The sequence below is a fragment of the Gopherus evgoodei genome, chromosome 7 (genome assembly GCF_007399415.2).
Source record: "Gopherus evgoodei ecotype Sinaloan lineage chromosome 7, rGopEvg1_v1.p, whole genome shotgun sequence".
NCBI lineage: Eukaryota > Metazoa > Chordata > Testudines > Testudinidae > Gopherus > Gopherus evgoodei.
Window position 1 is genome coordinate 71,157,016 of NC_044328.1, and position 24,595 is coordinate 71,181,610.

Below are 24,595 nucleotides of genomic sequence, written 5' to 3' on the forward strand. Positions count from 1 at the left end.
AGTCAGGAAAGGTTCACGGGATCCCACCCCCCAATTCACTAAAAGGGCCAAGGGATCCCACCCCCAATTCTTAGGAAGGGACTGGGTATATCTGTCCACCCCACAGGGTTGGGGAGGGGAAGGGACTTGGGAACCTCTCCCCAAGAGCTACGGATTTTCAAGTGGCATTGGCCCTTCCTTCATTTAGATGATTCACATCCCTTTCCCATAAGAGTGGTCTGACTGCTTGGGGGTGTTTCCCATTCATAGTAACAGTCAGTTTAAAGGGGTATCTATCCCTCCCAGTCTCGGTGATGTGAGGGAGGGAGGTGGGAGGGCGCATCACTCCACAGGTAATGTGCATATCGCCTGAATCGTGGTGGGTGCGTAAGGTTACTGTTATCCGGAAGAGACCTGGAAGCAACAGGCAGCTCCAGGGAGGAGGGAGGCAGTCCTGTCTCCACTGTTAGCAGCCTATCCAAGAATGCATTTCTGTCTCCTAACTCAGACGGAGCCAGGAAATGCACTATTTACCAAATGAAGCCCATTTGACTCTTGATTGTTTTGACTGCAAAGTTATTAATATTTTGATTATGATCCAATGTGGGCCCATATAAGATGCTCATCGTTTCTGCTGTTGAGCTGAATATGACACTAGTTGTAGCTTGTGCTTTATTTACAGCCTGAGTCTATGGGATAGCTTGCTTGCTATTAACTTTCACATCTTGGCATGTCAGCTCTCGACTTGCTAAGGAAATAGTGAAATTGTTCACATGTAAGTATAAAGGGAGATTATGGGGTCAAATTTTGTGCTGACTTATGCCCTGCATGACAGTCACATAGGGCGTAAATCAGTGCAGAATCAGGTGCCAAGGCATAAGGACTTGTTTTTTATTTTTCTGAGTTTCAGTGGTTAATATAGAGGTTTATAATTCCTAGTATTTTGTTTCCATCAATACAAAAGTTCTGCTTGGAAAAATGTTGGTTTCATGTTATAGACTCATAGACTCATAGACTCTAGGACTGGAAGGGACCTCGAGAGGTCATCGAGTCCAATCCCCTGCCCTCATGGCAGGACCAAATACTGTCTAGACCATCCCTGATAGACATTTATCTAACCTACTCTTAAATATCTCCAGTGATGGAGATTCCACAACTTCCCTAGGCATGTTTACAGTATATTAGCTGTGCTAAGTTTACAAGTAAAAGGATTCCCCCCACACACACACACTCATAACTGCCTTCCCTGCAAAATCATCCTCGCTATCTCAAGTTGAATGTTATCATTGAAGGTATAACTAATGACTGAATACAAACCAGGAGCAATTGGGTAGGAAGGTGTCATTTTTTACACAGTTGCTTTTCAGAGGAGAACCACATCTTGAATATTTGCATTAGCAGGAAATAAAGAACATAAATCTTGAACAAATTTTATTCAGTGTAAACTGACTGTAGAAACTTAGATTTCTAACAATTGATAAATACAATCACAATAATTTTTCATAATTTAGGAACTAGATGCCAGATAGAAAGGACAACAAGAAAATTACATCAGTTGTCCTCAAGTGCAACATTTCATCTTTTCTCTTTGCAGTGGATTTCAAGTGCAGGGAAAAAGTCAAAGGATTATTGACATTTACTGATTTAAAGTTGAGTCCTTTAAGACTTAAATGTAGGATCGTTTGCAGTTTAGACATTGTATAACAGGTGTCTTAATTCTAAACTACCAAGGATAGTAAGTTTATATAAGAAGACAACTGTATAATCACATAGGAGATAAGCCATACAGAGCTTGAGAGAGGAGGTGGAGAGTGAGAGGTTGGAAGGAAGGGCTTAAAGGAGAGAGGAGAGAACTTGAATTCAGCCTTGGATATGACAGCAACACTGCGTCCTGAAGCCAAGCATCAGCACTATGCAAGTAGTTAGTCTGGAAGGGTCTTGTGCAACTGGAGAGAGGTCTGGAGGAGTGCAAGGCTGACAATGTCTGTTGCCTTGTCAACAGTAAGAATATTGACAAGAAAAGATTTTCCTGTGCAGAATTTTAGTGCCTGAAAATAGAATCTAAGCTCTGACAACTCATTGCACAGCTGTACAAAGTCAAAGTTGTCCTTTTTGACATGGTTTCAACAATTGGTACTCAAAGGCTAGAAAATCTTATGTTCCAAGACTACTTCTGCCAGGTGTAGAAAGAGTGAAGTGTTTCTATGGAGGTTAAATTCGGTAGCTCAAACAGATTACTACATCCTAAATTTGTACCTGTGCTCTATACAGATTTGCCAGGAAATACCAAGGACTTTGCCATTATGGATATAACTCTTTGAATGAGTAACTCCTCCACCATTCACGGATGAGGTAGTGCATCCTCCCTCCCACTGCTAGCCCTATATGATAACATCTATTCTGGGCAACATGCCTTGGTCTCGCCTCTGCCAGCCTGCTTTCCTGATTGCTGTTTCATGGCCTACAAAAGTGTCTGCCACTGGGGTGAGGCAGGTGAAGGAGAGACTGCTAGTCATGGGAGAAAGAGAGATTGGATGCTAGATCAGCAGCCTGAATTAATCCCACCTGCCAAGGAAAAACTGCCTTCTGCATTTCCTAGAAACCTTATTAAAACCCTTAAGAGCTGATTAGTCCTTAAAGTGATGTATAGTTTTAGCCAGTATCCTAAGTGTTAATGGAGAATTAACAAGGTATGAATTATGGCCTTTAATCATTGATACTGTGACCTGTGATGACAGGCATACACAGAGGGAAGAACAGGAAACTGAAGTTAACTATTTTGTTTTTGTTGTTGATATTACTTATTATTTGTATTATCATAGTGTTTAGGAGCCCTAGTCATGCACCAGGACCCCTTGTTCTGTAAAACACTGCTTCTAGCCTACCCTGCAGAGTGGAAGGGCTGTGTAGGTGAAAGTTTGCACTTCCATGTTAGTAAAGTTGCCCCCTGGTTCAGAGCTTCTGGGAGCTGGTAGTTATTGTGTCTGAAAATTAGGGTGACCAGATGTCTGGATTTTGTAGGGACAGTCCAGCAATTTGGGGCTTTTTCTTATATAGGCTCCTATTACCCCCCACCCCTGTCCCGATTTTTCACACTTGCTGTTTTGTCACCCTACTGAAAATGGAGCTGAAGGCCTTACTGCTGTTGGGATGCACATGAGAAGATGTTTTCCTTTCTGCTGGCTTGATAGGTGGCTCATGCAGCAAGGCATACTACTGCCTCATTCTACATATCACAGCCAGAGATTTCCTGGTGTGGCTATGTCACCTCCAGAGCACTGCTGCTCTGGAAAAGTCAATCATTAACCTTCACAGGAAGGAAGAAGATTCCATGCAATAGGAGTTAGTTGCTGATATGGGACAACATAGGGACGCTGGAGCAAGTTGCTCTTGACCCCAGCTAGAGTAATTAAATAATTTTGTTGAATAACGCTTTGGATAGTGCTATGTTTTAAAAGGTTATATTCATCCCATGAATCTATAAGCCCATGGGGCCATGCTCAAACACAGCAAATGCTTCTCGTGCACATTATAAAGTAATAGCCATTGTTCCTGCTTGCTTACCCTATTTTAGTGTTTATCAGGCTAATATACATAACAGACAGTACAATGGAGAAAACAGAGGAAACCATTAAAAGGAGGTTGGAAATAGTTCTTTTTTTTTTTTCCTCCAAAAATTTAGGCACTTAACTTCCATTTACTTTCATTGGGAGTTAGGTATCTTTAACAGTCTTCACCTCTATTCCTGCACAAAGGTTTTATGGCCTACAGCCTTCTTAAGTAACAAAAAGGAAATATAGGATAAGGTATACAGAATCCTATGAAACAGTCTCATAGAAACCTGCCCTGTCTTCTTAAATGTGGTCTCTCTGTCCTCAGAAACATCTTAACTGCTCATCCTCTTCTGAAACTCAGGGGTTGTCTACACTGGGGGGGATAGGGGAGTGGAAAGAAGATTGATCTAAGTTACGCAACTACAGCTATATGAATGTAGCTGAAGTCGACATATTTAGAGCTACTTACCGTGGTGTCTTCACTGCGGTGTGTCCTCCCTTCAATTCCACTTGCGCTTCTCGTTAAGGTGGAGTACCAGAGTCGACGCTAGAGCGATCGGCGGTCGATTTATCACATCTATACTAGACATGATAAATCGACCCTTGCTGGATCAATGTAGACAAGACTTCAGTGACAAGAAAAATAGCTCAGCTCCTTTCTCATACTTCCTTTGGTTAATTCCCCAAAATATGTAGATAATTCCATGTAAGGTGTTTATGAGAATCACCTCCCTCCAAACCTGCCCTTGCCTTGTGGGTTTGTGTATTGAAGAATATTTCATAACAGAGACCTTCTGTTCTAACCCAAAGTAATTACGGGTGTCTTGGTTTCACTGCTATTTCCTCCCACCTCTTTAATGGTTCTCCTGTTTTCCTTAATGGCTCTGTTTATACTAAGGTCTGAGCCACATAAGATCTATTATTCTTTCCTGGTGACACCAGCTACAAGATAAGATGGGTCAGATAGAATTGTTATGAGTAATTTGCATTCAGATAGGTCAGTGACTGTCCCACTTCTGTGTGGGATGGGATTTTTCTCAAATTTAGGCATGAGCCAAGTAAATGAGTCCTGTGCTCTAAGCAATTCAGATTAACAATAGCTAATGGTAAACTTTAAAAATAAAAAAAAAAGTTTTGGAAGTAATATAGACCCTCATGTTGAGGTATGAGCCAACTTGCAACTAGTGGGGAGGGAACTTTCCCTGAGAGCAGGTTATCCCATAACTGTCTAGTACTGCAGGACATCTTCCTCTGAAGCAGCTAGTGCTAGTTGCTGCCAGAGACAGGATACTGGAGAACCCCTGGTTTGATCCAGTATGGTAATTATTCCTATAGAACAATTATAATATTACATAGAAAAATATGTACAAAACTCACTTATGGGTTTGTTGTGACACATTCTGTTGACCTAGAGTTGAGATTACTCAGCACCTTGTAAGACTGGGCCCTTGCTTTGATAATGGGATGAAAGATAAATTTACAGTCAAGACATGTGACTGGAATCAGGAGACATTTGTTCTGTTACTGGCTCTGTCACAGATTCTAGGCATATCACTTAACCATTTTATGCCTTAATTTCCTCATATGTGTAATAGAGATAGGGACAGAAAGTTGCAAAGTTAAATTTTAATGTTTGTAAGGTGCTTTGAGATGCTCAGATGGAATACACTACAAGCGTGCACAGTAGTATTAGTACTCTGAGTTGGTAAGAACAACAGAAACCCTTATTTCTGTGTTTAAAAAAAAACAACAAAAAACTGGCTAGTAGCCTAAAAAGCTAATCACGGACCCTGCTGAAATGCAGTGTCATACAAAATGTTACTGTAATGACAATTACTGTAGAGAAAGTGCTGTCTTCTGCAAAGTGAATTGACTCGGTGTGCTGACCTTTGGCAGCATGACAACACGCTACTGATGGGATTTCAGTTGTGATTATAAAAAGAAAAGAAAAAGTCTGGAGAAAGGATAGATGGAGAGAAGACAGTTTTATGGGAGAACCAAAGGGCCAAGAGACAAAAGAGGAGGGGAAGTAATTAAACCTCATTCCAACTCACTTTTTCCTCTGACTTTTCAGTCTGGCAACTAGCCAAGTCTTTGCATGTTCGCCTTCAGCTTGCTGGAAAAGAAGGCAAGAATGACTCTATATCTGTCTCCTTGAAATCCTCTCTTGAAATCCTCTCTATCAGCCCTGTACAACTTACTGGTTCCCTGGACACCTGGGCTTTTCACATGAAAGCCAGGTAACATAACTCTTTGCCTCCCCTCAAATGGGTTCTTCTCCTCTATTTACCCCAATATTTGCATGCATGTGTTTTATATATTGTGACAGCAGCTTCTGTCATAGCATCTGACTGCCTCACCATACATTGTTTACAACAAGCCTACAAAGTATCAAGTCATTCTTATTTTATTTATTTAGATTTATAAAAATGCTAAAAGGGGGCTAATCCATATGTCAAGGATGCATAGAGCATATCTTAAATAAAAAAGAATGAATGTGGGGCATCCTTAGCATAGTGATGACACTTGCCCCTGCCCCCAAAAACATGCCAACCCCCCTCATTTTATTTTTAAAAGCATTTCAGTTCCTTTTTGAAGTGCAGTAGTGCACTGTGTTATGAAAAGTGATTGTGTACAAATGGTAGCCTCTTACTCAATACATCTGCTTTCTCTGTGTGTTCTAGGTCAGATCTGCTGACTTTGGTGACCAAAATAAGTTGTTACTATGACTGACTCTTGTAGTCATTAGTCCTGATTAGCCAACACAGGTATGGGAGAGGGAGCTGAATTCTATTCCCATCAGCAGGGCTGTTTGCTAAGGCCTGGTCTATACTTAAAAATTAGATTGACCTAGCTACACCATTTCATGCCATGACTGCCATGGTTAGGTTGACTTAAATCCTGGTGTAGATGCAACTAGATCGAAGGAAGAAATCTTTTGTTGACCTACTTACTGCCTCTCAAACTACATTGATGGAAAAGCCCCTTTGCTTGCTATAGGAAAGCAGTGGCACAGCTGCACTACTGTAACTGTGCTGCTTTAGCAATTGTAGTAATGTAGACATACCTTAAGTTTCAGTCAGGGCAGACAATGAGGGTAGCACAGATGTCACTGAGAACAGAATTTGCTCTGCAGTGCACCAGTTGGTTTTGAGCAGCTGATATCAGGTTAACCTTCAGGGTGGAATTTCAGCTGTTGAGTGACTTTGAGTCATATTAGCAGGAATAAGCAAAACCCAAGAGAAAATTAGACTCCAAGTGTGTCAACTTATACTTCCTATTTGCTAACCGTTTAACGGGAGACAGGGCGAGGGGGATTCAGTTCAGTATATTGGCACTACTGCCAGTGATGAGAGAGAGCCTTTTCCTCTTACACAGTTATTTACAACAAGGAACCTTTATTTTACTTAAATTTGTCATCACCACTTAAGGAGACAAGACAGTCAGTGAAAAAGCCTCCTTCAAACTGAAACCAGTCCTGTAGCGAGCTGAGGGAGTTCCTAGAAGGACTATTTATATCGGCTTTCGCTGTCACTGGTTCCTTGGGTCACCCAGGACAGAGGAATAATCTCTTTGATCTCTCTATTTCTAGTTGTAAAAGCGCAGCATGTTATGGAGGGTGATTCAGTGTGAGGCCAATCTGTCCCCTGTAATAATCCCTTGTAACTACAAAATCATCAGTCACAAGGGTAAGGTGAATAGAAAGATCTAAATGTATTACTGTATTCTAATACTCTTATCTGAAGAAAGATGGATGGAAATAAGCAGGTGCGTTTCAGTACAGGGGTTCTGAAATATTTTCATAGCTTGGGCCTCTCTGTAGTTTGGAGATTGTTCTGATGTCTCCTCTCCTCCCATTTACAATGGCATAACAGCCTTATTGGCCTTGTTCACCAGTCGTGCTCCATCTGTCCCCTGTGAACCATCTGTCTTTGTATCATACTTTTGGCTATTTGGAGGGTAAATGCTGGGCTAGGTAGAAAGAGAGTTGGCAGTGCTTTTTCAGTAAAGGAAAGCAAAAGTCTTTAATAAAAACAGTACAGCAAAAATGGCATCAGGTAATAATTTACCTGGGTGCAAACTGACTTTGAAAAGTGGATTTATTAAGTAGCTAGTCTTTTTCCTTGGAATGCCAATCCATTTGGAAACCCACCAGCTGTTTGACTTGTTGTATGACTGTTTGGAAGCCTGGCCTTCCAGGACATATAACTAGTTTCCCCTGCAGCTTTGTATCAAAACATGACTGCTTTCCTCGGGGCTTGCATGGTGAAGACGCAGCTACTGAATGAGGGCAGGTTCTGTGTGAAGATGAGCAGTATTTACCAAACCTGAGCAGGGAAATACTTTAAATATCTAGGATGTTATAAGGACGTAGCAATCTGTTGTGTGTATATATAACTTGGAACAAGAAAACGCTATTGCACATGTGCAGAGCTAAATCCAGTCAGCTTCAAAAATTGTTGCTTAGCTCTAAAAGGGGAGGAATGATGGTTCCTTAGTGGCTAAAACATTGGGCTGGGAGACAGGAGAACTAGGTTTTATTCCAGTGGTTCTCTCACTTTTGTACTGGTGACCCCATTCACATAGCAAGCCTCTGGGTGTGACCCCCCCCCTTATAAATTAAAAAAACATTGTAATATATTTAACACTATTATAAATGCTGGACGTGAAGCAGGGTTTGAGGTGGAGGCTGACTGCTTGCAACTCCCCATGTAATAACCTCGTGACCCCCTGAGGGGTCCCAATCCCCAGTTTGAGAACCCCACTTTATTCCAAGATGTATCACAGACTAACTGGACAAATTTCAGAGTAGCAGCCGTGTTAGTCTGTATCCACAAAAAGAACAGGAGTACTTGTGGTACCTTAGAGACTAACAAATTTATTTGAGCATAAGCTTTCGTGGGCTACAGCCCATTTCATCAGATGCATGCAGTGGAAAATACACATGATGGCCCCTCTGCCATGTACATTGGCCAAACCGGGCAGTCTCTACATAAAAGAATAAATGGACATAAATCAGTCGTCAAGAATTATAACATTCAAAAACCAGTTGGAGAACACTTCAGTCTCCCTGGCCACTCGATTACAGATCTAAAAGTCACAATATTACAACAAAAAACCTTCAAAAACAGACTCCAAAGAGAGACTGCTGAATTTGAATTAATTTGCATATTGGACACCATTGAATTAGGCTTGAATATAGACTGGGAGTGGATGGGCTATTATGCCAAGTAAAACTATTTCCCCATGCTTATCTTTCCCCCACCTACAGTTCCTTATCTCCTTGTCAAGTGCTGGAAATGGGTCATTTTCATTACCACTACAAACAGTTCTTTTTCTCTCCTGCTGACAACAGCTCACCTTAACTGACCACTCTCCTTACAGTGTGTATGGTAACACCCATTGTTTCATGTTCTCTGTGTATATATATCTTCCTACTGTATTTTCCACTGCATGCATCCAATGAAGTGGGCTGTAGCCCACGAAAGCTTGTGCTCAAATAAATTTGTTAGTTTCTAAGGTGCCACAAGTACTCCTGTTCTTTTCACTGGACAAAGTCATTTAACCTCTCTTTGCCCACAACCCAGACAATAGCAGCCTTCGAAGCGTGTTGATTTTGACTGTAAACTACTCTGAGATCCTTTAATAGAAGGCACAATAGATAGGCAAAAAGTGGTAATCGGGTTAGTACAGTGTTAAAAAAGTTGTTGATTAACTAGAAGGAAATAAAATGAAGTAGGTAAACTTTACATTAGTCTTTTCATTAGGTCAGCTCAGTCCTAAAAGCTGTTAAAAAAGCACCTTATGTGGTTTCAACACAGTGGGTAAAAATATCTGTTGCTCCCAGCATAACAAAACCAAAGCAATGTGGGATAAACTTTCAACCTTCTAACTGCATTAGTATTCTTATGCAGTGTGTTAACACTGTAGTGCAGTGAAAGATCTTGTTTCTTTTCATGCCTCAGAGCTTTTTATAATTGTCTTCTAGCAGCTCTTAGTATGGATTTATTTTGTTACAAATGATCTGAGGATGATGGTGACGTAGCATTAGTTTGCGTTATTCGTTACATGTCGAGAGGTAACTGGATGATAATCCGCATGAGACCCATGTAGTTATGACTGTCTGTTAAAGCACAGTAAAAATGTCCATCAACCTTCTTCCAAATTAAATAAAATAATAGAACAGAACAGTGAAGTTATAGCTGCTTCTCGTTAAATTAAGGGTCAGAGAAATTAATGAAAAGATGGACTATGTTCTGAGTTGTTCACATGCTGGATCAATTTAATTCCTGGTGTAATTCCACAGGCTTCCACTTCCCTCTTTTGTCAGCATCTATCAGGCCTATCTGTGGTCCCTCCTCTTTTCTCCCTGCCTGTTGCTGGTTGACTTGATTGGTTTGTGTGAATTCTGCTACCTTCTCTTGACCACTGACAATCTTAAGTAATTCTGTGGCTACTCACAACTGTTAGCACCTCGCAGCCTTTAATGTATTTATCCTCACAATACACATGTGAGTTGGGAAGTGCCCTCCTACAATCTCCATTTTATAGATGGAGACCTGAGGCATGCAGAGACTGAGTGTGGGCTCTACAAATATATTTAGGTGCCTAAGTCCTGTTTTTAGGTGCCATTGTGACCCACAAAACTCTCTCTCAGCTGCTGCCTAACCTGTGGGCGTCTACACTTGCTCAACGCTTATATTTTTGCATTGAAAGTTCTGTAGGGGCCCATGTTTTTGTCTCTGGGCATGTTCACTACTGCTTCACTCTAGGCGCTTGAGTGCCTATCTCCCACCTAAGCCCTGGGGTGACCCAGGAAGTGGGGGGAAGACAGGCAAAGCTGCATGTGGGGCCTGATCCAGTAGGCATGCTTAGAAACCACTTAACTTCACAAAGCCGTTAGCCCAGGGATTAGGGTACTAACGCAGGATGTCGGAGACCACAGGTTCAAGTTCCCCCATCTGCCTGATGTGGAGAAGAGATCTGAACAGGGATCTGCCACATGTTAGATGAATGCTCTAACCGCTGGGCTGTGGGATATTCTGATGTGGGGCTGCCTCAGTTTCTCCTGTTGAAGTTGTTCTACTTAATGTTATTCAATTATTTAATTAAACTGGGCAGAGAGAGAGTTAAAATCTCTCTCTAGCCCAGTGGTTAGGGCACACACCTGAAGGGTGGCAATTCCTGTTCAGATCTCTTCTCCTTATCAGGGTCTCCCACATCCTGGGGGAGTATCCTAACCATTGGGCTAAAATTATAAAGAGGGGCAGCATCTTCCTCCCCCTCCTCCCTCTTCACTGGGGCTGTTTTGTGGAGTTAAGTGGCCTCTGAGCATGCCTGCCAGATTAGGCCCCACATGTGACTTAGGCGGAGGAGCGCCTGTCATCCCCCAGTTTGGGGATCGCTAGCGGAGATAGGCACCTCCCTCCAGCCCGGACTTAGGTACCTATCTCCAAGAGGTTTCGGAGGGGTAACCGTGTTAGTCTGTATCAGCTAAAAGAATGAGGAGTACTTGTGGCACCTTAGAGACTAACAAATTTATTTGGGCGAGAGGGGCAGGGTTTACCCTGCACCCCTCTTGTTGGCATCTCCCATTCGTTAGCTGACCCGGTTCTCCACGTAGTGTGCTGGCTTCTGTGCCTAGCGTTCTAGGGTGCCTATCTCTCCCCATTCATTGTATAGGAACCTCAGTGCCTAACTCAGTCTTTGTGGATCCCAGTGTTGTTCCTGTGATTTTTTTTTTCTAGGCACCTAAAAGTTAGGCTTTGCAATACTCAAAGTCACAATGCCTAAGGCCACGTCCAGACTAGATATTAAAATCGATTTTAGATACGCAACTTCAGCTACGGGAATAACGTAGCTGAAGTCGAATTTCTAAAATCGAGGTACTCACCCGTCTGGACGGCGCTGCATCGATGTCCGCGGGTCTCCGTGTCGATTCCGGAACTCCGTTCGGGTTGATGGAGTTCCGGAATCGATGTAAGCGCGCTCGGGGATCGATACATCGCGTCCAGACTAGACGCGATATATCGATCCCCGAGCAATCGATTTTAACCCGCCGATGCCGCGGGTTAGTCTGGACGAGGGCTTAGTGCCTTCGCCAAGGTCTCACCAAAAGTCTTTTGCAGAACAGGGAGCTGGATCCCAGTCTCCTGACTTCCAGGCTAGCATCCTGCCATTTCTCTTGACCTGTCTTCTCCTGTGCGGTCCTTCCAGATCTGACTGTCCTTCCAACATACTAGAGAGACAAAGTGGGTGAGGTAATATCTTTTTGGGGGGCCAATTTCTGTTGGTGAAAGAGACAGGCTTTCAAGCTTACACAGAGCTCTTCTTCAGGTTCTGCTTCTTCCGACATACTGTCTGCTCATTGCCAACACAAGATCAAACAAGCAAAGGTATTTCTCCCAAATTCCCTTGGATAGAGGCTGGCAAATAGTGCAGTAATTAAAAGCTGCATTATTTTTGCAAATTTTCCAAACAAATTTGGCTCACCTGTGTTTCTTTGTTGCAGAAAGTCACGGAAGGTGATTGTTACCAAACCTAAAGATCAAGAACATTATTGATCACAGAAATTATTCAAAATAATGAATAAATTAGAGAAAAATGTAATCTCTTCTTAGACAATTTGTGAATAGAAAGAGGCAAACTTCAGCTAATAACATTTCTGTTCCTACAGCCCTTGTAAGATACGTCCTATGCCTGTTGATATATGCTTTGTTAGGTGAGTGGGGAGAGAGCCCAGCTCTTATGCACCTTAGGGGCTCTAACAAATTTATTTGAGCATAAGCTTTCGTGGGCTACAGCCCACTTCATTAAATGCATGCAGTGGAAAATACAGTAGGAAGATATATATATACACACACACAGAGAACATGAAACAATGGGTGTTACCATACACACTCTAATGAGAGCGATCAGTTGAGGTGAGCTATTACCAGCAGGGTGGAGAGAAACTTTTTTATAGTGATTATCAGAATGGTCCATTTGCAGCAGTTGACAAAAAGTTGTCTCTGCAGCTCCAAAGGCTGTTACTGGAGATACCTCTCCTGTGGACATCCTGCGAAACTGTATTTTAGTGTTAATTATTCAAGATTGTGGAATTTGCATGTATTAACTTCTTTGCAAATCAAAAGAGGCTAGAAGTCACAAAACAGGAAACTCCTGGAAAAAGCTACATTAAGGTTATGTGGTGCAGCACTCAAGTGGGGAAAATGACAAAGTTAAGGTTGTGCCCTATCATGTGAGGTGCTCAAGATACTCAGCCATGTTTGTACACATGGCAGGTTGAGGGTACTCAGTACATTTCCTGATCAAGCACTAAATCAGACTTGTTCTCTTCCATATTTCTTTGCTGCTTTCTCTGCTGGAATCTACCAAATAGTCAGCAAATGAGGTCACATTTGTGCACTGTTGCCTGTCACTTTACCTGAGAGAGGGCAATAAAGAGAGACTTAGAAAATGGTGTGTTGTGCTATCAGGAGCCCTTCCAAGCTTTGTCCTAGAAAAGATACTATTTCAATCTGACAGCTGTCAGGGATGCTGATTACTTTCAAGAGTTGTAACCATCTTCATTGCAGTGTATGGAGTGGGGGTGTTCCTGCAAGCTGTATGGTTCATAAGATTTTCCAATTCCAGACACACTTTTTATCTCCTCTCACTGCACTTTCCAGGTTTTGAGAGAGCTGTGATGAGAGAAACTCAAGAGCCTTGCACCCTATCAGCTGAACAATGGCTGCTTGCTCTTTTCTCTTCTCTGCTCCACCCAAAGATGGTTGGTTGGTAGTGTGTGATGTTGGCTGCTACTTTGAAGAGAAGGATTCTAGAGGTTGCATTTGAACCTGGATGTCTATAGTATGGTATAAGGAACTGTGATGGGTAATTTATAAGTATCTGCTTCTTTTGCTCAACTAGCAAAATACTAAAAATATTCCAGGTTGTATTTCCACCATTGACCCCTATTTATGAGCATTAATTTACAGCCATACTATCTCTCACTCTGAACTAATTTCATGTCATACACTAAGCAAGGTCAGCTGGATCAATACTTGGAAGGGAAACCTCCAGGGAGAAAACAGGTGCTGTAAGAAGTGGTGTTGATGGCATTTTGCTGAGTGAGTGCCCAGCTCTAAGGCATGCTAAGGGAGTGCTGTGATTTGGGTGAGAAGTAAAACCACATCCTTGATCACTTGTGCTCAGTAAAATTCCCTAGCATTTTTTTGTGGTTGCAAGAACCATGTTGTTATTAACCTTAGAGTCTTGGACATGACTTCAAAATTGAATAATTTAAATTCTGCATTATAAAACAAATTCCCTACTGTTTATATGGCTATAGGTTTTTTTTTTCTTTCACTTAAGCTGTTGTGCAGTGTTGTTTTGTGCTGTTTAAAAACAGCACAAAACATGTGTTACTCCAGAAGTAGCTACCTTTTCGGGTCAGAGAGAAGGAAACCCTGCCATTGGAGATGTTTAGCATATTGTAGGACCCAACGTTTGTTTGTATGAAGGGTGATTATATAAATGTAAGGGCATCGATGTTATCCTTCTTGATACACATAGGAAACTGTCAAAGTCGCTGCAATGTGGAGATGCCACAAGACCTTGCAGGAAATGTTAGGAGATGAGCATGACAGAATTGTTTCCTACCACTTTCTGTCTAATAGAATTTTTCAGGAATATTAAACGTCTCAGCCTAGAGGCTTTCACCACCACTACCATGTCACATCAAGAGGCACACGATGCCAATCACTGAACAGCACGTTTGCCTATAAAATACAGTAATGTCTTCCAAGACAGCAGTTTTCTGTCAGCACATCTAGTAGCACAGTATTCCCTGGTACCATGGCGGGCACAAGTTCAGTCATGACTAGGGCCCTACCAAATTCATGGCCTTGAAAAACGCATCATGAACCATGAAATCTGGTGTCCCCGCCATGAAATCTGTATAGCATAGGGTAAAAGCCCACAAAAGACCATATTTCATGGGGGAGCCCAGCATTTCTCAAATTGGAGGTCCTGACCCAAAAGGGAGTTGCAAGGGGATCGTAAGATTGTTTTAGGAGGTTTGTGGTATTGCCACCCTTACTTCTGTGCTGTCTTCAGAGCTGGGTGGCTGGAAAGTGGTGGCTGTTGGCTGGTCACCCAGCTCTGAAGGAGGCGCCTCGCCAGCAGCAGTGCGGAAATAAGGGTGGCAATACCATACAATGCCACCCTTACTTCTGTGCTGCTGCTTTCAGAGCTGGGTGGTCAGAGTGTGGCAGCTACTGACCAAGGGCCCAGCTCTGAAGGCAGCAGTGCAGAAGTAAGGGTGGCAATACCACACAATGCCATCCTTACTTCTGCATTGCTGCAGGCAGTGGTATTGCCTTCAGAGCTGGGCTCCCAGCCAGCAGCCATCGCTCTCAGGCTGCCCAGCTCTGAAGGCAGCACCACTGCCAGCAGCAGCACAGAAGTAAGGCTAGCAGTACTACACCCTCCCACCCATAATGACTTTGTGACCCCCCCACCGCCCCGTACCAACTCTTTTTTGGGTCAGGACCCCTACAATTACAACACTGAAATTTCAGATTTAAATAGCTGAAATCATGAAATTAACAATTTTTAAAACACCATGACCGTGAAACTGATCAAAATGGACCCTGAATTTGGTAGGGCCCTAGTCATGACTTCAGGGGAAGAATGCCGCCTACTAAAGCATAAACACCACTTCCTGTAGCACCCTGGATTTTCCCTGGAGGTCCATGAACTGACCAGCCATGGTGCTGGGAGAAAATGATTTTACATGCAGAGACAAACCCAAAAGATCAATTTTTGGTCATTTTTACATTGCAGGAACACAGAAAATAACTGTATAGCACATCTCTGGAGTGAAGCATGCCAGCTGTCTTAACCATGCACAGCAAAAGTAACTGGTAGTCATTTCACTGGGAACTTTTATTTTGGTTCTGTAACACCAGACAATCAAGTTGTTGATTATCAGTTTTAAATCAATATTTTCTCATTTAAAATAAAAGGTTAATCAGTTTTTTAAACTTTATTTCCACATTGCTTCTGTCACTCTAGTCCAGGTAGGAATTTATACTGTGCACAGCATTGTATGTCTATGCTAATTTTTAACAGGTTGTTCTGCTGTAAGAATGAGTGTATGTGGTATTGTTTGCTGCCCTACAAAAGTGCATTACCTGGGCACTTCAGGCATGGGTCCCAGGGAATGTATTTTTCTTCTGCAGTCTTGAATGCTATCTTTCTAAAAGTTCTAGCAGACACACAGGAGATTTTCAAGGGACATTTTCCCCACAGTAAACAGAATTTTGGTTTTAAAAAAAGATTTTAGAGCATTTCTCTCTCCTGTAAAATCAAATGATTTCTTAAAATGTGTTGGTCATACCCTCACAAATATTTCCAGTTTTCATAATATTATGATCACTTGATCCAGGATGCTTCCTATCTTGGGAGTTATTTAGCACTTGGCTCACCTCACTGGCTTTTGTCCAGACTAATTTAAAGCAAACTGCATTTATTAAGGGAGGAGGCGGAGAGGCTATCTCTAAAGGTAATAGCTTTTCAAAATGTGTTATTCCAGTACATGTCAATGGCATGGTCCTGATCCTGGATCCTTTCCAGTTTTTGCCTGTCTGTAAAATTTCCCATTAATCTTCCTTAACTGCCCATGCACAGTAGCACCAAAAATCCACTCCACCACTGGAGCTTTCTTTCTGAACCTGGTTGGCTGACAAAATATTGCTCTCTCATGGACTACTGTGAGGGGTAGTGGGAAGTTATCCTGGTACCAGCTGATGTGTGTCTAACTTCAGAAAGGTCTTTACTTCAGGGTCTGACTTGCTTAAAAACTATCAGGCACCTAAGCAATAGGGAAATGGAGTTCTCTAGATTTTGGTGATATAGCATGTGAATGATTTTTGATTGATTTGGACCCAAAGTATGTAAGAGTGTGTGGGTGGGTGTGCACATAGGTACATAAGCACTCTCACAGTTCTGTGGTATTTCTCTAAATCCCTGATATATTTGTATTGGTGTATGTGGTTGGTATTGTTAATATTATGGCTGAAATTTAAGGAAACCTATTTATTATTACCTCTGTACAAAGACCTAGGCTGTTAGATGGGTTTTCTGTGAGCTCTGAGAACTATTTGTTTGCTGAGTTGTTCTGTATTTTGAAACCCTAAGTAGCTGAAGTCCAGCAGGGATCAGCCATATAACTCACTGTGAAGTATGAGTTGCTGCAGAGAGGCTGCGAATTAAACTAAAAAGGGTGAGAGGTGAGAAGAATTTAAGTGAACACAGGCCTTTCTTGGAAATGTATGAGGGTGTTAACTAAAATGTATACATAGCCACATATTAGTTTCATTGTCGCAGGCAGTGGTTATTTTAGGCACAGTGGAGATGAATAGCTTCATTGTAGATTTGAGTAAGGAATGTATTGTCTATGAGGCTCAGGGTATGTCTACATCTACAATTTTGCAGGGCTGGTTGTTACAGCTTTATTAGTACAGCTGTATAGGGCCAGCGCTGCAGAGTGGCCACTCTTACAGCAACCAGCGCTGCAAGTGGTGTTAGATGTGGCCACGCTGCAGAGCTGTTGCACACCGCGGGGAAGGAGACCTGCTTGGAGGGGGGGTCAGGGAGGGCCAGAGCACACCGCGGGGCTGGATACCTGCTTGGTGGGGGGTCGGGGAATGCCAGAGCACACCGCGGGGCTGGATACCTGCTTGGAGGGGGGGGGTCGGGGAACGCCAGAGCACACCGCGGGGAAGGAGACCTGCTTGGAGGGCGGTGGAGTTTGCTTAATTACCAGAGAGGCTTCCTCAGGTATGCTGGGATACCTGCTTATTCCACGGAGGTCAACAAAAACGCTGGTGAGTGTCTACACCTGATGACCAGCGCTGGTGATCTAGCGCTGGATCCTCTACACCTGAGGCACGACCAGGTGTACGGCCAGCGCTGCAAACGGAGTTGCAGCGCTGGTAATGCCCTGCAGGTGTGTACACATCCTAAGTTGCAGCGCTGTAACTCCCTCACCAGCGCTGCAACTTTGTAGTGTAGACAAGGCCTCAGTCATGTCAGTTTCTTATTTTCTTGTAGCATAGAAGTACAGTTGTAGAGAGTACGGAGAAAAGTACATGAATGTTTCCCCTCTCTTACTTGGAGGAATAACTGAGTAATGAAAGGAAATGTGTTTGTGCTGAGGTGTCAGTACGTAGTCACTGTTGGTACATGGTGGTGTCAGCATTCATTTCTGGGACTGGCCTGAGGAAAACATTGGCTGTTTGTTCTAGATCTCTGTGCGGTTGGGTGCCTGGTATTAAAAAATACAGCAGGAACACTTGAGAGAAGAAGAAATCATACAGGTTTTGTTTATCTTTCTTTCTTACTACACAGGCTTCAAATCAGGCTGCTGTTTGTTGGGACTACCTATGATATGGAGCTCTAGGGAAATAATTTTATTCATAGCACCCTTGGAAACTGAACTCTGGATGAAGGCTTTATAGAGATTGAATAATAATAGCACGATACAGGGGTTATTAAACTTCTTGTAGCACAGACCACATCTTAACAGTGGGATTCACAAGAGACATCACCTCTCTCTTCATCAATCACATCTGTTCCCTATTCAGCTACAGCAATTACTTACATGGCCATGGATGGTATTAGGAAGCACTTAAGATATGGGTAGGTATTTTTCACTATTTGTATTACAGTAGCATACTGGAGGCCCCAAACAAGATTAGGGCTTCATTGTGCTATGTGCTGTACATACATAGAATTGCAGGACTGGAAGGGACCTCGAGAGGTCATCTAGTCCAGTCCCCTGCACTCATGGGGGGAGTAAGTAGCATCTAGACCATCCCTGACGGTGTTTATCTAACCTGCTCTTAAAAATCCCCAATGATGGAGATTCCACAACCTCCCTAGGCAATTTAATCCAGTGCTTAATTACCCAGACAGTTAGGAAGTTTTTCCTAGTATCCAACCTAAATTGCCTTTGCTGTGTTTTAAGCCCATTACTTCTTGTCCTATCCTCAGAGGTTAAGCAAAACAATTATTGTCTCTCTTCCTTGTAGCAACCTATTATGTACTTAAAAACTATCATCATATCCCCCTCTCTCTCCCCTTCTCATCTCTACTAAACAAACCCAGTTTTTTTCAATCTTCCCTCATAGGTCATATTTTCTAGACCTTTAATCATTTTTGTTGCTCTTCTCTGGACTTTCTCCAGTTTGTCCACATCTTGTCTGAAATGTGGCGCTTAGAATTGGACACAATACTCCAGTTGAGACCTAATCAGCGCAGAGTAGAGTAGGAGAATTACTTCTCTTCTTTTGCTTACAACACTCCTGCTAATACATCCCAGAATTAGGTTTGATTTTTTTTTTTTAAACAGTGTTACTCTGTTAACTCATATTTAGCTTGTGAACCACTAAGACCCCCAGATTCCTTTCCACAGTACTCCTTCCTAGGCAGTCATTTCTCATTTTGTTTGTCTGCAGCTTTTCGTTCCTTCCTAAGTGGTGTACTTTGCATTTGTCCTTATTGAATTTCATCCTATTTACTTCAGACCATTTCTCCAGTTTGTTCAGATCATTTTTAATTTTAATCCTATCCTCCAAAATGCTTTCAACCCCCTCCCCCAAGCTTGGTATTGTCTGCAAACTTTATAAGTGTACTCTTTATGCCATTATCTAAATAATTGATGAAGATATTGAACAGATCCGGATCCAGAACTGGCACCCCACTCGATATGCCCTTCCAGCTTGACTGTGAATCAATGATAACTACTCTCTGGGAGTGATTTTCCAATCAGTTATGCACCCACCTGATAGTGGCTCCATCTCGATTGTGTTTCCCTAATTTGTTTATGAGAAGATCATGTGAAACAGCATAAAAAACCTTACTAAAGTAAAGTTATATCATATCTACCACTTCCACCTTATCCTCAAGGCTTGTTACCCTGCCAAACAAAGCTATTAAGTTGGTTTGACTCGATTTTGTTCTGGAATAATCCATGCTGACTGTTACTTATCACCTTATTATCTTCTAGGTGTCTGCAAATTGATTGCTTAATTATTTGTTTCGTTATCTTTCGGGATACTGAAGTTAAACTGACTGGTGTGTAATTCCTCAGGTTGTCCTTATTCCCCTTTTTATAGATTGGCACAATATTTGTCCTTTTCCAGTCTTCTGGAATCTCACCTATCTTCCATTACGTTTAGAATATAGTTGCTAATGGCTCAGATATCTCCTCAGTAAGCTCTTGGAGTATTCTAGGATGCATTTCATCAGGCTCTTGTGACTTGAAGACATTTAACTTGTCTAAGTAATTTTAACTTGTTCTTTCCCTGTTATAGCCTCTGATTCTACTTTATTTTCACTGGCGTTCATTATCTTAGAGGTCTAATCACTACTAATCTTTCTGATGAAAACCAAAACAAAAAGTTATTTAACACTTAAGCCATTTTCTGTTATGAGTAAAGAGACGATAGTAAGAAACAATCTCTGCCCTTAAGAGATTATATTATAAAATAGACAAGATAGGCCAGGGACTAAAGCACAGCGAGATCACATGACCTGCCCTATCTAACCACAACCAGCTCACATTTTATACCAGACTGTCTGTCTGTAATGAGTTTTAAGTGGGTTTTAAAACATGTTAATTAGCATGTCTTAGTTGTGCTTCATAGGTCCTATGCAACTGAGCATTTCCAATTCCATTCACAAGAATCTCTGCTCTAATGATCACCCTGCCCTTCTCATGTTGCAAAACAAATGGGGTTGTTCCTGTTAGATCCCAGGTAGATGGGTGGGAGGTCCTGGGTAGCGTCTCAGGGGGGTAAAAGTTTAGAATTACAACACTAGAGAACAAAAGAACAAACCATATACAGCACTCACCATTCAAATGACCTTCACCAACAGTTACCACCACTTCATGATATGTGCCACGCTGTGCTATTTCCAGGGGTGAAAGTAATACATTCTTATTGGTACGGGGGCCGGCTCTGGCCCCTGGAAGGGATGGGGCATCAGGCAGAAGGGATGTGGCTGTGGGGGGTCAGCCTTCCCCAGCAAACCCCTCTGTGCTGCCTAGTCCTTCCGTCCGGGGCTCCAGTGGCGATTTAAAGGGGCCTGGGGCTCCAGCCACCACTGGGGTGGCAGCAGCCGGGAGCCCTGGGCCCTTTTAAATCACCAGCCCCAGGGTAGGGGCAACAACACTAAAGCACTGCGGCAGTACTTTAACGTCATTGCCTCTTTTGCCTCCCCCATCGGCCACCCTGCCTGTAGGGTCTGTACCGGCAGGGCTGCCAACGGGGGCGGGGGGCAGGGCAGGGCAGCAATATTAAAGCGTGGCAGCTCTTTAATGTTGCTCCCCCTTCACCCTGCCCTCCACCCCCCCCCATCAGTATTTCCCTGTACTTAAACTAGGAAGTAACTGTGACCTCAGGGATTGTGGTGTGTTAACTTCTGGTAAATGTCAATTTATAAATGGAAACCCCTGCAAATCCATCTGTACAAAGATGTCAAGTTTCTTTAAAAAGGTAGATAAGAATCAGCCCAGTTTACAGATGGGGAAATTGAAGCACAAAGAGCAACTTGCCCAGAGTCACACAGTATGTTTGTGGTAGATGCAGGAATAGAATCCAGGAGTCCTGATGCCCTTTCCCCTTTTGCTGTATATTTGAACCTTTTGAAATGACTTGACTCAGACTTGTCCAGTTGTCATATTATATCAGTTCAAAGAATGTAATTTGTAGTTCGTCACATGAATTTAAAGGCTTATTGTTGCGATGACAAAATCTAGAATTTCTTTAGATTTACAAAAATGTAGGTAGCAATCTAAACATGTAGAAAGGTGCCTTTAAGCTGTAATAGGTTGTGTGTTTAAATCAGTCTTTTGCATGGATTTACCTCAGACATGTAATTTTGGAAATTTCCTGTTTGCGTGGAGATGAGGAGACACAGAATTTCATGCTTCTCAAAAATAGGCTATAAAATTGTTCAAACAATGGCATATTCTCCTTACCCCTGCTTTGGGGAAATATTTGAACAATTGTGAAGAAGGTTGCTTAGGCTCCTGTTGTTTGTAAGTAGCTTTAACAAATATTATCGCCTGTTTTAATAAAAATAAGTGATGTCGCTGAGTTTTCCTAAAAAAAACATCATTGTTAGTTGTGTACAATACAGAATGTGAGTCGTGAGGGCATTAAGACAATAATGAGATTGTTTTGTCTTGTCAGTATCTTCTGTTATAAACATTTACGCTGTGTTTAAAAAACACAAACTTTCAGTTTTCCCTGTAAATGGATGCATTTGTTTAAAAATTCTTCATTAGTTCTGTAAGATCAGTGCACAGCAAAGACCCAGAGCTATTTTCCTCTAGATTACACAATTTTTCATGTAACTCTTCACAGATTATGGTGGAGGAGGAGAAATAAATTAAAACTATGCGTAGACATTGCTGTGCTGTATCATGTGACCTCCTATGTCAAGTTAGAAGTTTGCATGCAAATTTCCTTTACTAGTCCGTAAATATTACTGGCAAGGGACATTTCCACCTTGAATCATTTGATTAAAGAAAATTGTATTTAAAGTTGCAGAGTCTTTTCGCAAGGTGACAGTTTTGATCATTTGGAAGGGAAATGAGCACTTTTGGTTTAGATGTTCTGAGGTCCTTTTCACTGTAGTGAAGTCTCTAAAAGTTCTCTTTCCCAACCTTTGTTTCTGTTCCTGAAAGAAGAAATATTATTCAGTTGGACTGTGACAACCTGTAGGGGAATCATCATCTCTCTTTGCATGTGTGCTCTCTCTCTCTGCCCAACCCTCCACCCCCGTGAATCTCTGAGTGATTGCACTCCCGCAGTGTGTATTGACCCAGTTCCTGTTTCTCCTTTGCAGCCCTGCATTTATTTAGTTTGGTTTTACTCAGCCACAGTCAGAGTGCTTTGATCAACCTCTCCCATCCTGGGCCTTTCCTTCATTATGACTTGGAATGATGTTTCATGTCACTTCCCACAAACTCTCATCCGCCTCCCTTTCACCCGAGTCAGTGCCAGCCAGGAGGACCTGCTTGAGAACAATGTCAGAGGCTTCCCACCCCATCAGGCCTGGATGCTTGAGCCCCTAATTCCCATTGCCCCTGTGTGGCAGTGACGGGCACTAGCTTGTCCTATTGATCTTTTATGTATTATTTGTGAGCCAAGGCTCAAGAATATCCTAGTATTTCTTGTTAAACTAAACCGAAAGCTGTTAATAGAACACAGGTTATATAGCAGCATGTTGATCCTGAGCAGCTTGAAATGGGTGATATGGAATTCAAGCAAATGGAGATATAATTAATGGCAATCAGCATAGCTTCATGGAACTAGGCCTTGTCAATCAAACTTCATATCATTTTATGACCAGGTTAAAAGTTTGCTTGATTAAAGTAACTGTGTTGGCATAATAGACTTCTGCAAGAGTTAGCATTGCACAACAATCTGATTAAAGAGTTGGCACTATATAGAATCAATATGGCACATTAAATGGAATATAAATTGGCTGATTGATCTCCAGCTGTACCTGGAGCTGTTAGTGGAGTCTCACAGGAAACAGTTCTCTGCCTAATATCATTCAATATTTTTACCAACGATCTGGAAGAAAATATGAAATTGTTGCTGATGAAGTTTGCAGATTGTACGGACTGGTAGCGTGGTAAATAATGACATGGTCATTAGTGAGTAGGGTTACCATATTTGAACTTTCAAAAAAGAGGACACTCCATGGGAGGGGGTAGCCCCACCCCCTATCCACTCCCTCCCACTTCCTGCCCCCTGACTGCCCCCCACAGAACACCCAACCCATCCACCCCACCTCCCCGCTCCTTGTCCTCTGATCGCCCCCTCCGGGACCCCTGCCCCTAACTGCCCCCCAGGACCCCACCCCCTATCTAAACCTCCCTTCTCCTTGTCCCTGACTGGCCCCTCCTGAGACCCCCCCACTTCCCCCCTAGAACCTGTCCCAACTCCTATCCATACTCCCACCCCCTGACAGACCCCCTCAAGAAACCCCCGACCCATCCAACCTGCCCTGCTTCCTGTCTCCTGACTGCCCCACACCCTGACAATTCCTCCTCCAGAACCCCTCACCCATCCAACCCCCCCACTCCCTGTCCCCTGACTGCCCCTGGGGACTCCCTGCCCCTTCTCCAACCCCACAGCCTCCTTACCGTGCAGCTCAGACCACCCTGACTGGCTCCATGCAGAGCCAGACACGCTGTCGCAGGCACACTGCTGCGCTCCGCCGCAGAGTGCACAGCCCTGGTCCCCCAGAGTGCTGCTGGCATGGCACACTGAGGCTGCAGGGGAAGGGGGAGCAGGGGAGGGGCTCAGGCTGCTGGAAACCCCGATGCGAGCAGCTCAATCCGGCCTGGGCACTCTGGTAGCCGCGCCAGATCCCACATCTTTTAGATATTTACAAAGTCCTCCTGGACGGCAATTTAAAACCCCCAAATCTGGACATTTCCGGATGTATGGTAACCCTATTGGTGGGGTGGTAAATAATGACAGGTCACTGATCCAGATAAGTCTGGATTGTTTGGTAAACTGGGTGCAATAAAACATGTTTTTACAAATGCGAGGTCATACATCCAGGAGCAAAGAACATAGGCGATACATACAGGATGGAGAACTGTATCCTGGAAACTAGCGAGTCCGAAAGGGGCTTTGGAGGGTCATGGTAGATAACCATCTGAACGTGAGGTCCCAATGCAGTGCTGTGGCTAGGAGAGCTAATATGATCCTTGAATATACTATAAACAAAGGGCTATCAAGTAGGGGTTAATTCTGTATTTAGCAATAATGAGACCACTGCTGGCGTACAGTGTCCCACTCTGGTTTCAACACTTTCAAAACGATGTTGAAAAATTGGAAAGGATTCAGAGAGCTACAAGATGAATTGAGTCTGGATGATACTGAAGGCAAGTTGAACTGACTACAGAACTCTCATTAGTTTCATCAGGGCTGGGCAATCTGTATGTGCATGAGCAAAGGTCTGAGCCTTTGGTAGTGGGTGTC

General features: G+C 42.8%; 1 protein-coding gene across 2 annotated transcripts in view; it reads left to right on the top strand.

Moving 5' to 3' along the window:
- Positions 1-24,595, top strand: part of MARCHF8 (membrane associated ring-CH-type finger 8) — a 187,661-nt gene that overhangs the window by 500 nt on the left and 162,566 nt on the right. The gene's annotated exons all lie outside the window — the stretch shown is intronic.